The sequence below is a fragment of the Sminthopsis crassicaudata genome, chromosome 4 (genome assembly GCF_048593235.1).
Source record: "Sminthopsis crassicaudata isolate SCR6 chromosome 4, ASM4859323v1, whole genome shotgun sequence".
NCBI classification, from domain to species: Eukaryota; Metazoa; Chordata; class Mammalia; order Dasyuromorphia; family Dasyuridae; genus Sminthopsis; species Sminthopsis crassicaudata.
The window spans coordinates 34,176,813-34,193,955 of record NC_133620.1 but is presented as its reverse complement, the minus strand read 5'-3'; positions in this window follow the sequence as shown (position 1 = coordinate 34,193,955).

Genomic DNA, 17,143 nt, shown 5'->3' with positions numbered 1-17,143 from the left:
TTCCTTCCTTCCTTCCTTCCTTCCTTCCTTCCTTCCTTCCTCCCTCCCTCCCTCTCTCCCTCCTTCCGTCCCTCTGTCTACACAGGATATCATACTCTTGCCTGCAGATGCTCTTAAATATTATTATTTTTTTAATCACTGAACCTTTCCAAGATGGGGTTTTCTGACTAGATTTCTTTCTTAAGGGCCTGACTTTTAACCCAAGTCACTCTGATTCATCGATTGGCCAACAATAGGTTACAGGTGAAGCTCTGTATTTTTTTATTTTTTTTTTTTTTTTTGAGTCCTGATTGACTGAAAGTGAATGTAACTAGCAATCATTTCTGTTTTGGCCAGCAACCCAGAAGTGGTCTTCTGGATTTATTTTAGTTGTTGTTTTAGGCTAGGTGAAAGAGGACATTTTTTGCCTCAATTGCTATCTAGCCTTAATCACTAAATGGATGTATCAAACTGAGAAGGTTTCCCACTGCAGCCAGGGCCGTCTCCAGCCATTCTGATCTATGTCTGGCTGCTGAACCCAAATGGCTCTGGAGAGGAAAATAAGACAGGTGACCTTGCACAGCCCTCCTCCACTTAATCTAATTCATTTGCATGATACAGCATCACCCCCCTAATGTCACAGTCCTCTTCAAGAACAACTCCCACCAACAGCATGTTGCCATGTACCTGGCAAGACAGATAATACTGGAGCTAGGATGGTAGAGTGGGTACCTTGCACTGCTACAACTACCACTACTGCCACTACCACCATCCACTACCACCCTTATACTACTACTACCACTACATCTCCTACCACCATAACTACCACCACCACAACTTCAACAACAAATACTACTATCCCTATTGCTGCTGCCGCCACTCCTACTATAAGTACAATGACAAATACTGTTGCTGCTGTTACTATTACAACTACAATAACAGAAACAACTACTATTGCTACTACTATTACCACTATAACTACAACAAATACTACTACTATTACTATAACTGCAACAAATACTATTAGTGCTACTGTTGCTGCTGCTACTACTATTACTATAAATACTACAACTACTGCTACTGCTACCTATTATATTATATTTCTATATTATACAATATTAATAATACTAAGTATTAAGAACATGCATTTATAAAGCACTTTAAGTTTTTCAAATTGTTCTACCAACACAATCTAATTGATTCTAATTGTCAGAAAAACTGACAATCATGGAGCTAGGTTAGGGAAGGGCAAGTGAACAGAGTGTCTCTTGGCTCTTCCCTCTTCCCAGGGTGGGGGGAAATGATTTCCTTCAGCTAACCCCATTATCATTGCCTCGTTTCACTCAGGAAAGAACTTCCTCACCAAAAATATTGTTATGCTTCTATACATACAAATGCTTTGACCCAAGAAGAAGGAATTTGCAGATGAGATCAATTGCACTGATCTGGGAGATGCTGCTGTGATTGATGCTGTTTAATAGTTGAGGGACACAGCCACTGGGAAGAAGGAGTGAATTCAGTCAATTGAAAGTACAAGCCAGAGACTTGAAGAATATATTATAGGCAAATATCTGGTCTGTCCATCAGCCCCCTCCCATTAGCATCTCTGAGGTGGTTTGGCTTTATATTGTCCTCTGTGACTTCTTTTCCTCCAAGGATGTTCATGCATTATGGTTGAACTGACTCTAATTTGCATAAATATGAAGTAGCTCAATGGATAAAGAACAAAATCTGGAATTAGGAAGACCTGAGTTCAAATCCAGCCTCAGACACTTACTAGCTGTGTGACCCTGGGCAAGTAAGTAATTTAATTTTTATTTGCCCAAATCCACTGGAGAAGAAAATGGCAAACTTTATAAAAGTATCTTTAGCTCTCCCCAAAAAAAGAAGTGGCCCACAGGATCATGAAGAATCCTACACAACTGAACAACAAGACAATAAGTTGTATTTAAAAGTATTGAAGGGGCAAAAAGGAAAGGAGTCTCTTTATAGCATGATTTTTTTGAACACTTCATCCTCCTAGAAATGACACTAGACTCTACCTCTTAGGATGATCATGGGCAGAGGAAGGAGAATTAACAATGATTGAAGTTGCCCAGTCAATCCTAATCAGTTGTGTGTGGAATAATAATTATAATTGTTGTTGTTCAGTCATTTTCAATCATGTTGAAGTTTTCTTGGCAAAGATACTAGAGTGGTTTGCCATTTTCTTCTCGAGCTCATTTTATGGATGAGGAACTGAAGCAAACAGGATGAAGTGACTTGCTCAGAGTCACACAGTAAGTGTCTGAGGCCAAATTTGAACTCAGGACGAAGAGGTTCCTGACTCCAGGCTTGGCACACTCTATCCACTATACCACTCAGGAGCCCCCTACCGTGTGTCGGGCACTGTGCTAAGCACAGAGGATACAAATACAAAACAAAACAAAATAAAAAACAAAAACCATTCCCTATCCTTGATTTAATAATGGAGAAAGGGGAGATATTACACACAAGAAAGCTAAAAAGTAGGAAGGGAGGAAAAATACCAAGGAAGGGCCACAGTAGAGAGGTCAGAGAAGTCTCTGGAGTAGTGCAACTGGATAAAAAAGTAATATTCTAAACAGAAGTCCCTTCTTAAATGGATCTTTTGTTTTTCATGGCCATGTTTTCATGGTCCCTTCAAATAGGGACAGAGATTCAAATTCAGGTCTTCCAGTCTTTCTGATATTTGTAAGCTTGGGATGAAGGCTGGAGAGTCACTTGAATTGCCCTAGCTGTCCTCTGAGGTTGCTATCACCCCAGAGATCTGTAATCCTGCGACTGAGGTTCCATCCAGCATTCTCCCTGATTGTGCCTCTCCTGGACATGTCCCAATCTGCAGGTCTTTCTGTGTATGTGAGAACTCGGGCTCCAGGCCTGCTGGCTGAATTCTCTAAACCTCTTCTCTTGTCCTCATCTCCTACTGTTCCAAAACCACATTACTTTCATTACCCATACTACTTATACTTAAGCTATTTTTAGTGTCCTTTCTTTTAAGAAATTAAATCAGGGGAGCTTAATGAGCATAATTTTTTTTTAAAGAAAAATTCACAGTAAGTGCTGCAGAAAGCTGTGGAATTGGCTGGCATGTCCCTCAAAACCAGCCATTTTCTTCTGCAATACAATAGTTTATTTTTGGACAGCAGCCCCCACACAGTATCTCACAAATACTGCTCCAAAGTTCATCATGCATTAAAAAGAAAAGGAAGACTCTTCCCTCTTCCCCCCAGATTAATGTTCAAAAAAAAGAGCTTGGTGTCTCAGAGGGAGACTAGGAGAGACTTTCAGAGAGAGGCAATGGCAGGCTTGCCAGGACTAACTGCTTACAGTGCCTTAAATGTGCCAGTTTTTCAGCTTTACCCCTAATCAGCATGAAACAATCAGGGATGAGACATTAATTTTCAGCTTGCTCATCATTCTTTGAAATGATACATAAATATTTCACTTAATTACTATTCTATATTATATAAAATTTTATGTTACATATTTTTATATATTTATAAGATGTACATTTGCATATGATTTAATTTAAAATAGAGAATTAGAGACAATGGAAGTTAAAGGTTTCGGTAGTCACTATTAATGGGGGTAGCAGGAGTCAAGCTGGCTTACAGCTGACATCAAGGAATGACAGTCCACAAGCCCGAAGTCCTAAAATTTGAACTTAAGTCACAAGCTAGACCAGTGCCTTGCTAAGTAAGGGGTAGCAGCAGCCAAGGTCTGGTAGCCAGCTCTCCATTCTACCTGTCAAAGTACTCCGAAAGCCTTCCTGAGGTCATGGTGGAACACATCCACTAACACTAATCCAGAAATGTTCCAAAGTTTACTGATTAATTTCCCTGGTATGGCACGCATGTTCCTGAGTCTTGATTCTGTGGATTGAGTAATAAATCCTCACAAGGTCAAAGTCTCAAACATGCCTGGCTTGATTGCTCATGAGCTTGCAAAATCTTCCTATCTAGATGCCATCTCGGGCCAGAGAGCATGGGAGGGTGCTGCAGGTGCTCCTTCAATGACCCTAATCATCCCATCGAAGGCATGTTGATCCTCTAGGGATATTTTCTTTAGAATTTTGCTTTTAGGCCCAAGCTTCTCTTAGGTGTTCCTCTTATGTTGTCCCCCATGTCTTTCCTTCTCACTTATATTTGTCAAACTTCTTATCTGCATTCTAGGATTAACTCACAGAGCTTCTGAACTTGGGTGCTCTCTCAGAGGGACACAAACTGATATGCACATGACCCCACAATGTGCTCCTTACACTCCTTAATTGCCTTCAAGACTCAGCTCAGGCCACCTTTTTGTGCACAGAAGCTCTCTTTATGTGTGTTTCCTGGTCTCCAGTGTCTCTTTCCCATGGCTACTTAAAGCACAAGTTTCTGTGGCTCCCTACTGCCTCTAGGACTAAATATAAATTTCTATGTAACTGTAAAACTTTTAACTCTCTTGCTCTAAATTACCTTTTTAGACGGAGTTGCTATCATTTCTCTTCACATACTCAACAATGGCAGACTAGTCTACCTGCTGACTCTCACACTATTTCATCATCTCCCTTTATCCTTTCACATGAGTTGGCACTCCCATGCCTAAAAATGCATTTCTTTACCTTATGAAAGCCCTTCCTCCATTCATGGGTCAACTCAGATACTACCTTCTTCTTTTTTTTAGGTTAAACATGCACAATTCTTCTAAACATATTTTCATATTCTTCATGTTGTACAAGAAAAATCAGACCAGAAGGGATTAAAAAAAAACAACAACAACAACAAAAGACAACTGAAAAAAAAGGTGAAAATACTATGCTTTTTTTTCTCTAGTAAATTTATTATTATTATTTTTTTAATACATATTGCTTTATGAATCATGTCAGGAGAGAAAAATCAGAGCAAAAAAAAAAAAAAACAGAAAAAGAAGTAAACATAACATGTGTTGATTCACATTCAATCTCTTTAGTTCTTTTTCTGGATGCAGATGGTATTTTCTGTCCAAAGTCTATTGGGATTGCTTTGGATCACTGAACCACCAAGAAGAATCAAGCTTTTCATAGCTGATCTGAAATCCTTGCTGTTATTGTGTACAACGTATTCCTGGTTCTGCTTATTTCACTGAGTATCAATTCATGTAAATCTTTCCAGGCCTTTCTAAAATCACCTTGTTTGTCATTTTTTTTATAGAACAATAATATTCCATTATTTTAATATACCATAACTTGTTCAGCCATTCCCCAATTGAAAGGCATTTCTCTGATAGAATTTTCAATTCTTTGCTAGCACAAAAAGAGCTGCCACAAACATTTTTGCACAAGTGGGTCCTTTTCCCTCCTTTATGATTTCCTTGGGATACAGACCCAATAATGGCACCGCTGGGTCACAGGGTATGCAGTTTTATAACCCTTTGGACATAGTTCCAAATTGCTCTCCAGATTGATTGGCTCATTTCACAACTCCACCAACAATGCATCAGTGTCCCAGTTTTCCCACATTTCTTCCAACTTTTACCCTTATTTTTTCCTGTCATCTTAGCTAATCTGAGAGGTATAAAGTAGCACCTCAGAGTTGTTTTATTTTTCATTTCTTTAATCAATGGTGATTTAGAGCATGTTTTCATATAACTGTAGGTAGCTTTATTTCATCATCTGAAAAGTGTCTGTTCATATCCTTTGACTGCTTATCAATTGGGGAATGACTTATATTCTTACAAATTTGACACAGTTCTTTATATATTTAAGGAATAAGACCTTTAGGAAGCCAAGATAGCAGAGAGGAAATGACACCTTTATCAAAAATACTGGCTGTAAAGATTTTTCCCCCAACTTTATGCTTCCCTTTTAATCTTGTTTCTGTTAGGTTTTTTAAGGCAAAAACTTTTAAAGTTAATGTAATCAAAGTTGTCTATTTTGCCTTTCATAATGTTCTCTAGTTCTTCTTTAGTCATAAACTCCTCCATTCTCCAAAGGTCTGATAGGTAAATTATCCCTTGTTCTCCTAATTTGCTTATGGTATCATCCTTTATGCCCAAATCATGTGCCCGTTTTGATCTTACTTTGATATGTGATATGAGATGTAAGTCTATGCTGAGTTTCTGACATATTATTTTCCAGTTTTCCCAGCAATTTTTGTCAAGTAGTGAGTTTTTATTCCAGAAGCTGGAGTTTGGGGGGGTTATCAAATATTAGATTGTTATAGGCTTTGGTTATTGTATCATGAGTATCTAATCTATTCCACTGATCCATCATTCTATTTCTTAGCCAGTACCAAATGATTTTGATGACTGCTTATTTATAATATAGGTTTAAGTTTGGTACTGCTAAGCTAGCATCCTATGTAGAAAACACTATGCTTTGATCCACATTCACTTTCCATCACAAGTCTATTAGAATTGCCTTGAATCACCTCAAAGAGCCAAGTCCATCACAATTGATCATCACATAATCTTGTTGGTGGTGTGTACAATGTTCTTTTCAGATACCACCTTTTTACTATAATTTGATCCTACTCCAGTTGTCCTAAATAAAAACAGTGGTATTTGTCTGTTTCCATTCTGAAAATCTCTCATGTTCTGAATATCTATGGAATCAGAGGAATGAAAATTGAATGACTCCTCAAACTGAATAAATTATTTTAGGAACCATTTGACCAGGGTAGAATACAGGGAGATTGTCACCTAGACACAATCTGAGATCCAGCAGGTCAATCTGTCCTGGCAGGAAGGTCAAAATGGTCCTTGAGGTAATAGGTGGCCCAATGATTAAAATGGGCTGGACAAATTGTAGCATATGGGTATAGTGGAATGGTATTGTCCAACAACAAATTAAAAGAAATACACAAAGAACTATTTGAAGTGATGCAGAGAAAAAATAAGGAGAACAAGAAGACTTAAAGAGCACTAAAAAGAATTTTAATTCTGAGTACCTGAAAAACTAGTTATGGCATGGAGCCAAGACTTCTGGGTAGCAAAAAGTACAGAGAGCTCCCCTTCAAAAACTTGTAAATGAAGAACAACACACATGTAACAGCTGAAATATCCTCTACCTCCTCGATTCGTTTCCCCTAACTTTAACCTCCATCACCAAGCAGAATAAGTTAAAGAACACAGCTGATCAAAACACTCATTTGTGATTATATTTTAAAATTTCTAGGTCATACTATTATTTGAGAGCAATAAATATAAACTTATAGAAAGTTCCAATATCTGCTTCATCTGAGTTATGAAGCTTCACCCATATTCAGGAAAACTCCAAATGATTCTCCTTATCCTTGCAGGCCCTATGTCCTCCCCCTTCTCCCACATTCTTTTCCTTTCTTCCAGTTCAGGCACTGTATCGTCTCAACTTGACATGTCCCATTTCTTTCTTCACAAATATAAGCAAAGTTGTGTGATCCCAACAGGGGGAATTAAATTAACATTCCAATGATTCTTTTTCTAGGCAAGCAGTAAAATTTCTGATTTTCTAATGTCCTTTTTTATTAATCTATTGATGCATTCGTACATAAATTCAACTTCCTCAGGCATAGTTTTCAGTAGCTGCCCAGTTCCTATTCCTGGCATTTTTGCTAAGGGTGTTTTGTGTCTTTTGAAAGTTTCAATTGGAAAAACTATAATTAAGAGCCCCAACTTGCTCATTTATAGCATATCTGTGTGCCTATACTCTAGCCAAATTAGAATATGTTACAGCCTCATCCCAAAACAAAGCTGTTCTGAACTAAGGGATATTTTAAGGAAAAGTGAATGTTTAATCTGCTGAAACTTTTTTTTTAAACTAGGCTGTATTAGTTTGTTTAAATATTTCCCTTAAGGGGTACATCATTTAGAACTTTGGAATCACTGTTTTGCAATTTGGGTTGCTTGTTAACGTGTTTTATTTTTTCCCCCCTTAAGGGAGACTTGCAAAATAGTATTTTTCACTGAGGATTTCTAATATGACAGTTAACAATTAGGAACAAATCTCATGAGAGACAATAAACCTGATATACTTCAAAATAGAAAATATCATCAAAAGAGTGCAAATGAGGATATAGACATAAAGCTTTTTTTCTTCCTATTGCTTGGGTTGTTGTTGGGTTGGGGTTTTTTGGGGGGAGGAGAATGGGGGAGCAGTTGTTTGTTTTTAATGGATGGATAAATGAAAAAGCATTTATTATTTACTATTAATCAAATACTGAGCTAAGTACTAGGATATAGATTACTAAAATTAAGACAGTCCCTGTTCTCAAGCAGCTCACATAATGTTGTGAGGAAACATATATAGAACAGTAGTAACCAAGGAAGCCAGACATTTTGGGGAACATTGCCAGGATGTTGAATGGGGAAACAGGGGAATAGACTAATATTTCCTTTCTAATACCATGGCATCATTAATGTGATTGTGATTCCAGATCTAGAGGAATTGTAGAGGAGGGGAGAGGAGCAGGTAGATGTGCTGGTAGGGCACATGACAAATAGATCATAGATAAAGAGTAGAAAAAGACTAAGAAGTTATCTAGTTTGCTTCTTTTACAAGTGATAAAACTGAGCTCCAGGGAATTAAATGTGACTCAAGTAATATATGTCAGATTTGGGATTTAAACCAAAGTACTCTAGAAAGCTGGGGCTCCCTAGGTACAGTGGACCAAAAGAGGCACTCGCCAATCAGGGCAGTGGAGATCCTAGAGTGAAAGTTCTGGATCCAAAAGGGTTAAGTCTTCAAGGGCATAATCTGTGAACCAGGCAGTCAGGCAGCTGACAGGAGGCTACTAGTAATCTGTATCCTAGTACTTAGCTCAGTATTTGATTAATAGTAAATAATAAACAGTGGAGTAGATTTGAAGTCAGGGAGAGCTGAATTCAGATCCTGCATCTGGGCACTTGTGAATCTATAGCCAAATCATTTAAGCTGAGCCTCATTTTCCCCAATTGTAAAAGATAAAAATAATTATAGCTGTACTATCTACCTCAAAAAGTTGTTGTAAAATTCAAACATGATATATACAAAGTGTTTGGCCAATTTTAAAAGTGCTATACACATGCCACTCAAAAATGATCATCCATTAAACTGAGTGGATGCCCATCAATTGGAGAATGGCTGAATAAATTGTCATATATGAATGTTGTAGAATATTATTTTTCTGTAAGAAATGATAGACAGGATGATTTCAGAAAGGCCTGGAGAGACTTACATGAACTGATGCTGAGTGAGATGAGCAGGACCAGGAGATCATTGTATACTTCAACAACAATACTATATGATGATCAATTCTCATGGATGTGACCCTCTTCAACAATGAGATGAACCAAATCAGTTTTAATAGAGCAGTAATGAATCGAACCAGCTACACCCAGCCAAAAAACTCTGGGAGATGACTATGAACCACTACATAGAATTCCCAATCCCTATATTTTTGTCTGCCTCCATTTTTTATTTCTTTCATAGGTTAATTGTACACTATTTCAAAGTCCGATTCTTCTTGTGCAGCAAAATAACTGTTTGGACATGTATACATATATTGTATTTAACATAAACTTTAACATATTTAACATGTATTGATCAACCTGCCATCTGGAGGAAGGGTGGAGGGAAGGAGGGGAAAAGTTGGAACAGAAGGTTTTGCAATTGTCAATGCTGAAAAATTACCCATGCATATATCTGGTAAGTAAAAAGCTATAATAAAAAAAATTATCATCCATATACTCACATTTTTTAATATTTTGAAATGGATTTTTAAAATGTAAAGAAGCAAAATAAAAAAAGAAAGACACACACAAAACTGTCATATACCCAACAGAATAGGATTCAAAATATATAACAATAAATTTCCTTTTCAAGAAAGCATATATAATAGCAGAAGACATTGTATTCATAACTGCCCATCTTTTCTTTGCTGCCTTGTAGATTGTCTTTTATTCTCTGCTGTGCACTTTTTAATTTATCATTTTTCCTTCCCTTTCCTCTTCCTCACCTCCTCTAAGGAGGCTACATTAAGCACATAATATTTATGTGCATATATACACATATATGCACATATACATATATACATACATCTAAAAGAATATTAATATGGCTGACATAATATCGATTGATTTTTTTAAAGAAAGTTTTATTTTGAGATCAATGAGTACTACCCCTACTTTTTTTCTAATAAATTCTGTTCCTGATCATTGTGATAGTATTTGTATATTTCTTTTATTTTCTATCCCTCTGAATTCCTTTACTTTACTTCTACCCATTTACTTGCTTCTCTCCCCCCATTCTTCCCCTCCCACTTTATCCCATTCCCATTAATCTCCACACCTTTTCTCCTTGATTTAGATACCCTTTTATGCCCCACCTTATCCTATTTCCCCGTGTTTATAGATTTTGAAAGGCGCCATGCCCTTCTTTAACCTATTCCCAATGTGAGTAGGATTTCAGAATTACCAGAATTACTCTTTTCCTATTTAATACTTCTGTGTCCATTCTTGTTCTAGACTTTCACTCATATTTTATAATTACTGTTTATTATCTTTTTCTGTGTAACTTTGCTTTTTAGAGTCACATCATGCTCAGCTCTACCCCAGCTTTTCTTTTGGACTAGGCAGGGATGTTTTGTTTTGTTTTTCTCAATAGTATTTTATTTTTTCCCAAAAACATATAAAGATAGTTGCAACATTCATTTCTATAAGATTTTGTGTTCCATTTTTTTCCTCCCTCCTTTCCCCACCCCTTCCCCAAATGCAAGCAATCTGACATAGATTAAACATGTACAGTCCTTCTAAACATGTTTCCATATTTATCAGGTTGTACAAGAAAAATAAGACCAAAAAGTTAAAAGCCACAGAAAAAGCAAATAAAAGATAAAAGTAGTATTTATTTTACTATTTTATAATATACTACAATATAAAATATTAATATTTTACAATAGTAAGTAGTCTCTATAGCTCTTCTCTGGATTTGGATGGCATTTTCTGCCCCCAGTCTATTGGAATTGTCCTGAGTCACCATATTGTTAAGAAGAAATGTACAAGCTTCTCCTCATTCTGCCTACCTCACTCAGCATTAGCCCATGCATGTCTCCCCAGGACCTCCTGAAATAGCCTGCCCATAACCTTCTACAGAACAAAAATATTCCACCACAGTCACATATCACAACTCACCCAGCCATCCCCCAACAGATGGGCATCCACCCAACTACCAGTTCCCTACCCCCACAAAAAGAGCTGCCACAAACATCTCTGCACATGTGGGTTCCCTCCACCTCATGACTGGGATACAGACCCAGAAGGATCATCACATATTCTTGCTGTTATTGTATACAATGTTTTCTTTTGGTTCTGCTCGTTTCACTCAGCATCAGTTAATGTATGTCTTTGCAGATTCTTCTAAAATCATCCTGTTGGTCATTTCTTAAAGAACAATAATATTCCATAGTATTCATATACCATAACTTATTCAGCCTTTCCCCAACTGGTTGGCTTCCATTCAACTTCTAATTCCTTGCCACTAAAAGAACTGCTACAACATTTTTGCACATGTGGGTCCTTTTCCAACTTTTATAATATTTTTTGGATATAGTTGGATCAAAGGGTATGCAATTTTACAGCTTTTTGGGCATAGTAGACCAGGAACTCATAATCAAGGGTCCATCTACTTGTTATTTGAAAAGACAAAATTTTGATAATTATTTCAATACCATTGGTTTCCTTTTTGATCTGTGCACTTTTGTTTGTTGTTTGTTTGTTTATTGTTATTTTTAGTCCTTCATTATCCAAGAGGACATTATTTTGAGATGGTATCCATGGGCTTTTGGAGAAGGAAATAGCAGACCTCTCCAGTATGTTTGCTCAGAAAATCCTAAATGGGGTCACACTACTGAAAAACAACTGAACAACAATAGCAGCATCAACAATCATTGACTTTCTTTTCAGGGTTCTTTATTGAGTTCATTGATGAATTATACATGAGAAACTTGATAAAGGGATAGATAGCATGGGATAATCAATAAAGAATTGACCGCACAGTCAGTAAGACCTGTTGGCTAAGTGATGCTGGCTACCTCAGTTATTCTCTCAAGACTTTAGTCAACTCTCTACTATGGAAGATGCAGAGAAGATCCTGACTTGTTTGGTAGAGGGATTTCCTCACCTGGGGATTATTTATACTATGCAATCAGAGATTTAGTTCCTATTCTAAAATATGAGTAATGTGTATGGTGTGTGAATATATTAATCTAAGATTGCAAATTAAGAGATATTCTTTCACTTTAAGGGGCCATTCTCTCCTTGAAATACCACTTGACATTTTATTTTATTTTATTTTTTAATTAAATAATTAATTTAATTAATTTTTATAAAAATTTTATGCATAGGTAATTTTCCAGCATTGACGATTGCAAAACTTTTTGTTTCTAATTTTCCCCTCCTTCCCTCTACCCCTTTCCCCACATGGCAGGTTGACCAATACATATTAAATATGTTAAAGTATAAGTTAAATACAATATATGTATACATGTCCAAACAGTTATTTTATTGTACAAAAAGAATCGTACTTTGAAACAGTGTACAATTAGCCTGTGAAGGAAGTAAAAAATGTAGGCAGACGAAAATAAAGGGATTGGGAATTCTATGTAGTGGTTCATAGTCATCTCCCAGAGTTCTTATGCTGGGTGTAACTGGTTCAGTTCATTACTGCTCTATTGGAACTGATTTGGTTCATCTCATTGTTGGAACCACTTGACATTTTAGAAGACCCATTTTGTCAAGTATTCTTGCATGACTTTCCTGTTCTAGAACTCTGATCCCATGATCCTTCTATATCTCTAATGTAAGATTGCTGACCCTTTTCTCTGCTATTCTGTTTCATAAGATAGGTGAGTAAAAGTCAGTATTTATTTTTTAGTGTTGAAACATTTTTATTGATGCCTTTTGCTTTATATTAATAATTTCAATAAATATCTGCCCTTCTTCCATCTCTGCATCAAACTCTTTGTAAATGATTGATCAAAAACAACTGCTACACTGACTGAATTTTACCCTAGTATCCCTGAGCCCCCTTGTAATGGGGTGAGGTGGAGGATGTTTCATGTAGGTCAATAATTCTAAATTCATCAGAAAATTATTAAACTACCTGTGACAGTTTAGTATTTGCATGTTTAAGTCACTAACTTATAGAAGACCTTAGGTGAACTTGTTTTTAGTCCACATGGTTCATAAATGAGTAAGAGAAAAGGACACATGGGCTAAGAAACAAAACTTCCTATTAAATCTCCCTTTTGAACTTTAGTGTCATGCTGCTAAGCTGGTTGATGTTTTCCTGTGGAAGCACTGGACTGAAGAGACAAAAGATCTGAGTTATGTTTTGGTTTTAACACTGATATACTGGGCTTATATCCCAAGGAAATACTAAAGAAGGGAAAAGGACCTGTATGTGCCAAAATGTTTGTGGCAGCCCCGTTTCATAGTGGCTAGAAGCTGGAAGATGAATGGATGTCCATCAATTGGAGAATGGTTGGGTAAATTATGGTATATGAAGGTTATGGAATATTATTGTTCTGTAAGAAATGACCAACAGGAGAAATACAGAGAGGCTTGGAGAGACTTACATCAACTGATGCTGAGTGAAATGAGCAGAACTAGGGGATCATTATACGCTTCAACAATGATACTGTACGAGGATGTATGCTGATGGAAGTGGATATCTTCAACATAGAGAAGAGCTAATCCAATTCCAATTGATTAATGATGGACAGAACCAGCTACATCCAGAAAAGGAACACTGGGAAATGAGTGTAAACTGTTATTTTTACCTTCTGAATCCAATTCTTCCTGTGCAACAAGAAATTTGGTTCTACACACATATATTGTATCTAGAATATATTGTAATATATTTAACATGTATAAGACTGCCTGCCATCTGGGGAAGGGGGTTGGGGGAGGAAGGGAAAAAATCTGAACAGAAATAAGTGCAAGGGATAATGTTATAAAAAATTACCCATGCATATGTACTATCAAAAAAAAGTTATAATTATAAAATAAAATAAAAATTAAATTAAAAAAAACACTGATAACATGGAGTAAAAATATTTTAGATAGTAATTTATCTGGAAAAGATCTTGGGGGTATTAATGAATTGCAAGATCAATTTGAGGCAGCAGCAGATTCTCTTAAAGATAATGCGAGCCATTAAGAGAAGTATAGCTTCCAAGAATAAGAAGGCAAGGACTGCTCTGTACTCTGCCCTGCTCAGAGCACATAAGGAGTGAGTATTCTGTTTGGGAAGCCACGTGAAGAGAGAACATTGAGGAACTGGAAAACATAGATGAACTCCAAAGGAAAACAACCAATAGGGAGAAGGGCTTTTCTTGAGTCTGTATCATGTAGTAACTAAGTGGAAAAGCTGAAGAGAAAATTTGGAGGAGAGGAGCATATTCTCATACTTTCAAGTATTTGTAGGACTGTCATATGAAAGAGGGATTAAGACTTGCTAATGAATGGAAATGGAAGGGACCTGTTTAGACTTAATTTCAGCAGAGTTCTTCAAGTAGAGACCAGGGTGTATTTGGTTCAGGGGACATGCATGTTGTTCCATGGAATTGAAGTCAAGTTGAGCAGCTGATGGAAAATGAAGTTACCAGGAAGATTGTAAATCCTTCTCTCTCCCCCTCCTCCTTCTTCTCTCTCTCCACTTCTTTTTTTCTTCTCTCTCTGTGTCTCTCTCCCTTTCTCTTTTTGTCTCTCTTTTTCTCTCCACTTCTCTTTTCACTTTTCATCTCTCTTCTGCATACACACACACACACACACACACACACACACACACACACACACACACACACAAGCAGCTCTGGGAGGAGTTTAGTGCTTTACCCTCCTGCCCTTCACTCAAAGAGACAGAAAGTGGACTAAGCAAAACCTGAGTCATTTCTTCATAGTAATGAGATTTGGGATGATCAACTTGAGAAGGGGATCTGGGAAAGGTTGATATGTGAAGTTAAAACTAAGCCAAGCAACTTATGGAAAATGGAGTGTATGGAAAACAGCACTACCAGTATTGACATGCAAATGTCATTATTCATGATCCTTCTAGGCTTTTATCCTTTAAAAGGAAAAATCAGGAACTTTTGGTATAATCTATGTTGAAAGATTAAAAATTCTTGAACTTTGCTTTGCAAATAAAATGGTGGAGTCTGTCATTCAAAGTCAAGATGAGCCTATTTACTGACATACACCAAGTCTAAATTAAAACTTGTGAACTATTCAGATTAGTTGAAATGAAGTGCCATCTTTCATATAGTGGAAAGAGTTCTGGATTCAAGGGCATGCTAGAGCCAAGATCTAATTGCTCTTTTACTGCTTAAAAAATGAGCCAGGGAGAGACAAAATATAGAAGACTTTTTTTTTTTTTTTTTTAACAAAATATAAAAAAATTAGGTATGGAGAGAGGAAATCCTATATAAACATCCCTAAATATCATAGCAAAAGGTGTTTACACATTTCAAAACTGTTGTAGACACTCACTTGAGACAGTTAGAAAGCTTGAGAAGGTGTGAGGAACATGGTACACTTTTTAATTGTTGATCTCAAAGCTAAGTGGGTAATGGGATGGAAAGGATAAATTAGGTTTATAAAGTCTTAGTGCTGGAGCCCAACACAAGTTTTATTTAGTTGAATCCTACTCCAAAATGAAATTCTCTCTTAAAAAATGGGGAATATTTTGTTTCACCCCGGAAGACAGATCAAGGAATAATAGACACAAGTTGCTAATTTAGATTGGGAACTTTCCCAAAGTGCAAAGGAATAAATGATTCTGAGAATAGTAGGCTCTCATTGGATGTCTCTAAATGAAAGCTAGATGATGACTTGATATGGATGATATGGGGGGATTCTTCTTTAAGTATTGGTGAGCCTAGATGACTTCTGAGGTTCCTATCACCTCTGAAATCCTGGAACAACAGCCACCTCCCTTCTGATGAAGTTCTTTTAGTGGTGGAGAGCTCATTACCTCTCTAGGCAGCTCATTCTATTAGAAAAAGTTCTAAATGTTAAAATGTTTTAAAGTTGAAATTGGTTTCCTTAACTTCTGCCTATTTTCTAAACTCACAGAAATCAAGTTCCTCTGTTAGAGGTCTAGAATAATACTGGTCTATATGTTAACATCCAATCATTAAAATAAGGATCATGGTAGGGCAAAAATCTGTAAAACAGGGATATTGATTTGCAGATCAGATAACATCTTGAATACCCTTTGCAAAATCTGAAGCATTCTATAAATGCTAGGTATTTATATTTTAAAAAATTATGGGTTTTTTTCCAATTACATGTAAAGACAATATTTTATTTTTATTTTTTTTGCTGAGGCAATTGGGGTTAAATGACTTGCCCAGAGTCACAGTTAGGAAGTGTTAAGTGTCTGAACATTTTAACTCAGGTCCTCCTGACTTCAGAGCTGGTGCTCTATCCACTGCATCACCTCCCATAAAGGCAATTTTTAACACTCATTTTAAAAAAGCATTTGAATCAGTAGATCAATAATGGGTCTTACAGGCTCTCTTCCAATAATATATTGTCCTTGGAAATGCCAAGATCTCTTAAGATTCTTACCTAGGTCTCTAGCCATGGTAAGTCATTTGTCATTATATTTTAAAAGCTTTCCTTTGTTCTATTCTATATAGCCAAGGATAGTGGCTACACTAACACAGATTATGGCTCCTTTATGACTTATAGATGATCTTAATTCATCTCCCTGCAACTATCCTGCTGATGGGCTTCTGTGATCTTAGGATGTTGATTGTCCCTGGTCCTAAAAGTTTGTTACTAGCAAGCCAGAGCTTTTCTTGTGCCACACAGGACTAAAACATATTTGGGATGATTTTTCACAACCTTGGCTCATACACACAGCTCAAGAAATAGGAGTTGGGAATATATGTATGTGCAGTACTCCAGAGTTTACTGAGACAAACTCTTAATGTGCAAGCATTAGAGTCATTATCAGACATTTTATGAAAAGGAGAATTCCTTTCTGTGTTTTCTGAAATAATTTGCTCTGGTGTGTATCCATTAATTTATTCATTATCAAAAATGTACCTTGCCTGAGAGAATGAATTGACAAGTATGTTAAATGCTTATAAATCTTTATAAAATTGTTGGTATTCATCCATTTTCATCTAAGTTATCACATGTCACTTTGTTTTATGCGATT